Source organism: Lissotriton helveticus, chromosome 4_1 (assembly GCF_964261635.1).
Source record: "Lissotriton helveticus chromosome 4_1, aLisHel1.1, whole genome shotgun sequence".
Lineage (NCBI taxonomy): Eukaryota > Metazoa > Chordata > Amphibia > Caudata > Salamandridae > Lissotriton > Lissotriton helveticus.
In genome coordinates, this window is record NC_136063.1 from 1637970199 (window position 1) to 1637978686 (window position 8488).

The 8488-nt window shown below is 46.9% G+C and overlaps 2 pseudogenes; both read left to right on the top strand.

Moving 5' to 3' along the window:
* Nucleotides 1-4115: 4115 nt before the first annotated feature.
* LOC144830007 (18S ribosomal RNA) lies at nucleotides 4116-5283 on the top strand (annotated as a pseudogene).
* A 1476-nt stretch (nucleotides 5284-6759) lies between these two features.
* LOC144830009 (18S ribosomal RNA) lies at nucleotides 6760-7964 on the top strand (annotated as a pseudogene).
* Nucleotides 7965-8488: the final 524 nt, after the last annotated feature.

The following is an 8488-nucleotide window of genomic DNA, read 5'->3' on the forward strand; positions in this document are numbered from 1 at the left end:
CACCAGTAAATACTCTGATGATTGTGATTTTGAAACTGTTGCTATGTTATCTGATTTAGAACTGTCTGTAGCATTTACGAAAAATTAAGTATTTGGTGACTCATCTGATTTCGTTACCATGTACCATTACCAACATTATGGTCATAACTTTCTGCATAAAACAACGTAATGTTTTCGCATACCACCAATAGGAACATTGCCTAACACCAACAAAAGGTAGTTCACAAATGTTTGCACAAAAGTTTGCTTATTTTTCTGGGTTTAATACATCAGATCAATACTCATAATATTATAAGCTTGTACCTACATCTGCACAAAAAAGTATGCTTACTAACAAAAAACAGATATACTCTGCATCCTTTATTACCCAACTATCTGTACAGGGGTTTGAATTATGGAGAGGCACTATAGCCATTAAATCAGTCTGGGGTACTAAGGAATGGCAGGTTCAGGGAACTGAGGCACTATTTAAAGCATGCCTAATACAAAAACAAAATAGTTTCTTGAACGACACTGTGCAACAGGCATCCTGTCTTGGGTTAGCCAAGATTAAGGACTTGAACACACCTCGTATTTCCTCACTTTTATAATTGGAGGGATGGCAAAACTATATAGAAAATGGTGAGGGTACACTCGATGACATCATGAATGGCGTTTCACACAAGTCAACAGACACTGATTGGAACGGATGGTTGGTTTGGTCTATAGACGCGATTAGGTGTCAGTCAGTATTCAGTGTTTAGTATCTATAGACCTGATCTACACTATGTACAAGGAGAGCATCTCGGGGTGGTGACATCATACAGTGTTGGGAAGTTATGTCTAGATTGGCTAAGAACCTCGACTCTGGCACAAGTGATACAACACGTGTCCTTACTCTCAGATGACAAGGATCTTAGAGATTTTTTGCTAGGTCCCTGAAAGCCACTTCAGAAAGGCTATCTATACGCTGTTTATAATGAAATATGGAAAATCTCTCAACAAGAAGCTGCAGAGAGATTGTGTGAAATTGACAGAGTTAACTTAGAAAAGGCTTTGGCTGTGGTTGACAATGGTATGCCCACATTGCCATCCAGAATGTATTCACTGGGCAACACTGTAACGTCTGCTATAGATATAATGGAAGACAATATGTCCATCTTACAACATTGACAATCACAGTTACATTCTATTGTGTCATTAAGCTGGACATTACAATTATAGTGCTCTGGTTATGTGCCCTGATGTGATATCAACAGCACGCATCTGAATAAAAGTTCAACTGAAAAACAGACAACAATGGCACAAAGGGATACGAATTTTCCAATGCTGTGCATTGAAAAATTAGACTGATTACCTTTCACCGTGGCAGATTCACTGTCCACAGAATGGTTAATTCATGGGCATTTAACATTGCCAGTAACAACTTTCCAGTTTCAATATTGCCTATAACACCACCAGGTAGGCAGGTATGAAGCAATGGGTAGAGAATTTATCCATGAATCTTGGGATTTACCGTATAGATTTAGAGGCAGGAATGAGTACACTGAGTGAATCTCTCATGTAAGATAAAGAGAGTCCCAAAGGGTAAGGCTTCTTAAACAGTGCTAGAAGCAAACCATCCAACTATTACCACTTTCATTCCATTCAATCAACTGAATCACTCTATACACCATTAGATTGTGCAATATATATTGAAAAGATTCTCATAAAAAGTAAAAGTTGTACAGAAGTTTATTTTTAACACATAATACAGATGTCAAATACATACATAGGCCTAACAATCTTTTTAATTGTCTGATATGAAAAAGCAATAGTCCATTACCACCCCCTTTTGTACCACTTATAGGATATGGACATTTCTATGCTCCAAGAGTCTCAGGCACCATGGTGCCTGGCTACAGTGGACACCAGGGGTCGGGGAACACATATTTGCTTTCCCCAATCAACAGCTATAAACCATGGGAATCACACTGGAACAGCAGACCTCTGCCATTTGAGGTTCAAATGGGAAAGTGTGAAGATAGAGGTTTTGACACTTAGAGCCTTATTATGAGTTTGGCAGTGTGGCAGTGGGCTGCCACACCAGCGCCCCGCTGCCACACAGCCAAACTCATCCGCACACCACGTGCCAGATTGTGAGTTTATTTGTGGTCTGGCAGGCAGTGCTTTGGTGGTCCGATGGCAGAGCCATCGGACCACCAAAGCATTGCCTGCCAGAGGGGGCACAACATGTGCCCCACAACATGTGCCCCCCAGCATGCACCCTCTGATAATGAGGCAACAGGGAGCACAGGGCCCCTTTAGTTTGATCACCACCACACATTTCAAAACTGTGGTGGTAAGGAAACTTGTAATATGCTTGGCTGTGCTCCTGTGGCACCTTCCAGCATATTGTGGCCTCACAGCACTGCAACACTGCAGAGGGATCATGGATCCCCAGTGGTTGCAGCTGTCCTTTGACTCTCTAAACTCATAATAGGGAGGTAGGACTGCCGGTGTGGTGGTGCCCCTTAGCCTCTTGGGGCTGGTTCATAGCCCCCACTAAAGATTAAGATTTGCATTCCACTTTAGGTGAGGCATCTGTGGTTCAAATGGAAACCCCCTAAACCACCCCTAACTTCAAAGACACATAACAGTTTAACTGCAGGTGCCATCCTTCAGCAAAGAGTGAGATACCCCTGGGAGGATGAGGGACCGGAGAACCCAGACTGTGTGTTGGATATTGTCAAAGGACTCTGTTGTGCACATGGAGGATAACTGTCAAAATAGTGGCTGGCCTGTGCCAAGGACCTGCTGAAGTGTGGTGTCCTGAAGTGTGCTCTCCAAGGGAGCAACTACAGGCCTCCTGTTCTCCTGAAGATCTCAGGGACATTAAAGATATCCCGCGAGGGACCTACACCATCTACCTGTGACATCTGGAGAGCAGTGTCCTCTCAAGTGCCCACCTTCGCTACTGAATCCCAACTGGTAGTGTGGTGTGAGCATGGAACTAAGACTTGTATCTGGATACCAGATTGTTTACTGCAAAGCCCCAGAAATTGTGCCTGCATCTAAGGCATGTGGTTCCTGTACTGCAGATACCCCGACACTCATAAGCATCAAGTAGTGGTGAACAGATTCACCAGTTGCGGGAGCCCACATGGCCTGTTTCACTGATCATGCCACATCTCTCTCATGTGACAGGCTGACTAAATGTTCATTGCATGCAGTTTCTAATTCCCAGGGTGCGAACCTCAGAGGTGAGGGTGTACCCATAGCAGTGCTGCATTCTGCCTCATGTGGCTCTGCTGACCTGCGCCTGTGTTTCTGTGACTGGACTGGTCTGGTACAACTGTATCATCGTGCACCGGAAGTTGTGCCTCATTTCCTGGGAGCTACGGAATTGTAACTCTTTGCTGTGTGTGACCAAAACTACCTGGTGCAGCCCAACTCAATATGCACCAGTCATTGAGCCTAATTTCCAGGGAGGTGTGGAATTTGAAACCCATCGTGTTTGAAATCTGAAGTGCCTGGTGCGCCTCATCTCTACGAGCACTAGACTCTGTGCCCAACCCAGATCCCTGTGTTACTCCCCATTCATTGGTTGCTCTCCTTTAAACATCGCGACAGAACAACTGAACTCTCCACATCTGACCCCTCCTGAAAACATCTTGGTGTGAGGAAGTAACGAGATTGACTGGGTTGAAAGAACACTTTGGAGACAGTTCGGAAGTGGGTCAAGAGACTGCATGACTCCTTTGTGTTTTGAGACCTGTGGCTGCTAATCTCTCTCTTGTTCATGTCTACCTCCTAATTAAAAGTGCTACGTATTCCCACCTGCTTCCTGCAGATCTATATTAAGTTTGACTTTGGCCATGTGCAGGCCAGTGTCCAGAAGGCAGAGTTGGTTATCCTCCATCTGGGGGTATAAGACAATCGGGGTGAACTAGAGGGCAAAAGGAGGCTTGAGCCATGGAACTATTGACCAGATAAGTGTGTATGTGTGTGTGAGAATGTGTCATATGGTCTGGCTTCAACCTGTCCCCCGTGTAGTGGCGCTGGGTGAGTGTGTGGGGACTGCCTGTGATTCACAACATTGGCTGTCAGTGCCGCTGTATACGCCGATTATTGCCAAAAACACAGTGCCATTTGACAATAGGTTTTCTCGTGTGGCTCCAGTCTGCTGTGCTAAAAAGTGTTCTATTTTCATGTATGTAAGTACATTTGCTATTGTGCTCTCTGTAAGGCTGCTCTCTCTGGCGCCGAAGCATTTACTTTGAAAAAATTAGACTGTTCAAAGTAGGCCGGTCATCTAAATACATCAGCAAGGATAATGGAATAAGACTCCGGTTTTATATTGTTGGTCTTTGAAACTGGTGCCACGATTAATATGAACAGCCAGGGGCATTTGTATTGTGCCACTAGAGGTGAAATTCTTGGACGACGCATACGAACCAAAGGAAAAGCATTTGCCAATAATGTTTTCATTAATCAGAAACGAAAGTTGGAGGCTTTAAGATGATCATGCTCCTCCGACCCTAAACATTGCAGACTAGCGATCCGGCAGCATTTATCCTATGAACTACCAAACAGCTTCTGGGAAACCAAAGTCTTTAGGTTCCGGGGGGAGTATGGTTGGAAAGCTGAATCTTAAAGGAATTGATGGAAGGGCACCACCAGGAGCAGAGCCTGCAGCATAATTTGACTCACACAGGAAACATCACCCGGTCCAGACACAGAAAGGATTGACAGATTGATAGCTCTTTCTCAATTCTGTGGGTAGTGGTGCATGGCCGTACTTAGTTAGTAGAGTGATTTGTCCAGTTAATTTCAATAATGGATGAGACTTCTTCATGCTAACTAGTTACGAGACGCCCAACGGTCGGCATCCAACTTCTTAGAGGGACAAGTGGCATTTAGCCGCACAAGATCGAGCAATAACAGGTATGTGATGCCCTTAGATGTCTGGGGCTGCTGGCGCTCTATACCGAATGGATCAGCGTGTGTCTACCCTTCGCCAACAGGTGCAGGCAACCGGCTGAACCCTCTTTGTGATAGGGATTCAAGATTTACAATATTTCCCATGAACGAGGAATTCCCATTAATTGTGAGTCATAAGCTCGCGTTGATTAAGTCCCTGACCTTTGTACACAGTGCCAGTCACTACTACTGATTGGATGGTTTAGCGAGGCCCTCGGATATGCCCTGCTAGGGTTGGCAATAAACCTACCGCAGCGCCGAGAAGATGTTCAAACTTGACCATCTAGAGGAAGTAAAAGTTATAGCAAGGTTTCTGTAGGTGAGCTTGCAGAAGAATCATTAAAGGCGGAGCGACTTGAGAGATGGACGGCGCTAGCCTGAAACCCTCGGCTGCCACCAAGATGGAATACACTCACCATAGGCACAGGGCCCAGCCCTGCCCTCCCGTGCCCTGGCTGGTAGAGAGGTCAGTAGCCACCGGGGTGCTTGGGTGCGGACAGGGCACGTTGCGAGCTCCTCCACCAGGGAAGACTCAACTGAAGAAGGCAGAGGCACTGGAGACAGAGGCATCCCCCTGCCCTGACCCCTCTGTGAGGGGCACAGTGGTAGGCCCTCCCAAGATTGCACACAAACTCATGCAGCACAACCTAGCAGTGCGAAAACCAAATGGCAGCGCCTCTCCAGTCTCGGACCACCCTTTCCCGAAGGCATTGACACCCCGGGCCCTCCCGCTCCTGCTACCAGCCCGACTGGACCAGGCTTCAGGCGACCAAGGAGCATCCCTTCATGTGTGACAGGGCAGTCTGTAAGAGAAGGTGCCGGAGACCTGCTAGGGAACCCCGGCTACTGTTTGCAGGTGGCGTGTGAAATAGGGGAGCCACCCAACTCTTCCCTTTCAGGCCTTGGATCAGGGCATGAGGGCTGGGCTACCCACCAGCATATCTCGGGCTGCCATCCAAGCCAGGGACTCCCGACGCCTCAGGGGTCGAGCATGTCACAAAGATTTTTCTTTCAATTATACAACTAATCAAAATAATCGCAACAGCGAGGTGTAATTTCGCCAAGCGTGACATTACTCGACATGGAGGCTCGCGTTTGATTCATACCGCGGTCCCGATTTTCATGCAAAAGGAAGAATAACAATAAAATACGCACGGAACGAAAAACGAAGACATCTGGTTTAAAGAAAAATAGGACTCTCCACGCCAGCTGGCGTCCGGAGGACGCTGCCACATTTATTGGTTTTTCCCGACGGATTTGAGTTAGAGGACGCAGTCCTGAAAGGGACACTGTGGGGTAAAATTGAGTTGCTCTGAAAGATCATCGGGAAAATTAAGATATTATCGTACTAGTTGAACTGATTCTCTTGGTCCTGAGGAGAATCCCATGAACAAAGGGATTCGAAACGCGTAGACCATCGGTTCTGCCCAACAGTTGTTTTGCCAATCAAGCTTGGCGAAATTACACCTAATTGTTGCGATTATTTTGATTAGTTGTTTTATATTGAAAGAAAAAACTTTGTGAAGGGTGTATATAAGAGAAATTAATGGTGTAAATAGTAGGGGTTGGCAGGCCAGGTGCTCCTCAAGTGGTTTATTGAATCTCCCTTGGTGTGTGCACTCAGTAGGTTGAATGTGTTCGGGGTGAGTTGGATAGAATGAGTATGTGAAAGTGAATGAATGCTTGTTGGATAAGTGTGTATGTGTGTGTGAGAATGTGTCATATGGTCTGGCTTCAACCTGTCCCCCGTGTAGTTGCGCTGGGTGAGTGTGTGGGGACTGCCTGTGATTCACAACATTGGCTGGCAGTGCCGCTGTATACACCGATTATTGCCAAAAACACAGTGCCATTTGACAATAGGTTTTCTCGTGTGGCTCCAGTCTGCGGTGCTAAAAAGTGTTCTATTTTCATGTATGTAAGTACATTTGCTATTGTGCTCTCTGTAAGGCTGCTCTCTCTGGCGCTGAAGCATTTACTTTGAAAAAATTAGACTGTTCAAAGTAGGCCGGTCATCTAAATACATCAGCAAGGATAATGGAATAAGACTCCGGTTTTATATTGTTGGTCTTCGGAACTGGGGCCATGATTAATATGAACAGTCAGGGGCATTTGTATTGTGCCACTAGAGGTGAAATTCTTGGACGACGCATACGAACCAAAGGAAAAGCATTTGCCAATAATGTTTTCATTAATCAGAAACGAAAGTTGGAGGCTTTAAGATGATCATGCTCCTCCGACCCTAAACATTGCAGACTAGCGATCCGGCAGCATTTATCCTATGAACTGCCAAACAGCTTCTGGGAAACCAAAGTCTTTAGGTTCTGGGGGGAGTATGGTTGACAAGCTGAATCGTAAAGGAATTGATGGAAGGGCACCACCAGGAGCAGAGCCTGCAGCATAATTTGACTCACACAGGAAACATCACCCGGTCCAGACACAGAAAGGATTGACAGATTGATAGCTCTTTCTCAATTCTGTGGGTAGTGGTGCATGGCCGTACCTAGTTAGTAGAGTGATTTGTCCAGTTAATTTCAATAACGGATGAGACTTCTTCATGCTAACTAGTTACGAGACGCCCTACGGTCGGCATCCAACTTCTTAGAGGGACAAGTGGCATTTAGCCGCACAAGATCGAGCAATAACAGGTATGTGATGCCCTTAGATGTCTGGGGCTGCTGGCGCTCTATACGGAATGGATCAGCGTGTGTCTACCCTTCGCCAACAGGTGCAGGCAACCGGCTGAACCCTCTTTGTGATAGGGATTCAAGATTTACAATATTTCCCATGAACGAGGAATTCCCATTAATTGTGGGTCATAAGCTCGCGTTGATTAAGTCCCTGACCTTTGTACACAGTGCCAGTCACTACTACTGATTGGATGGTTTAGCGAGGCCCTCGGATATGCCCTGCCGGGGTCGGCAATAAACCTACCGCAGCGCCGAGAAGATGTTCAAACTTGACTATCTAGAGGAAGTAAAAGTTATAGCAAGGTTTTTGTAGGTGAGCTTGCAGAAGAATCATTAAAGGCGGAGCGACTTGAGAGATGGACGGCGCTAGCCTGAAACCCTCGGCTGCCACCAAGATGGAATACACTCACCATAGGCACAGGGCCCAGCCCTGCCCTCACGTGCCCTGGCTGGTAGAGAGGTCAGTAGCCACCGGGGTGCTTGGGTGCGGACAGGGCATGTTGCGAGCTCCTCCACCAGGGAAGACTCAACTGAAGAAGGCAGAGGCACTGGGGACATAGGCATCCCCCTGCCCTGACCCCTCTGTGAGGGGCACAGTGGTAGGCCCTCCCAAGATTGCACACAAACTCACGCAGCACAACCTAGCAGTGGGAAAACCAAATGGCAGCGCCTCCCCAGTCTGGGACCACCCTTTCCCGAAGGCATTGACACCCCGGGCCCTCCCGCTCCTGCTACCAGCCCGAGCGGACCAGGCTTCAGGCGACCAAGGAGCATCCCTTCATGTGTGACAGGGCAGTCTGTAAGAGAAGGTGCCGGAGACCTGCTAGGGAACCCCGGCTACTTTTTGCAGGTGGCGTGTG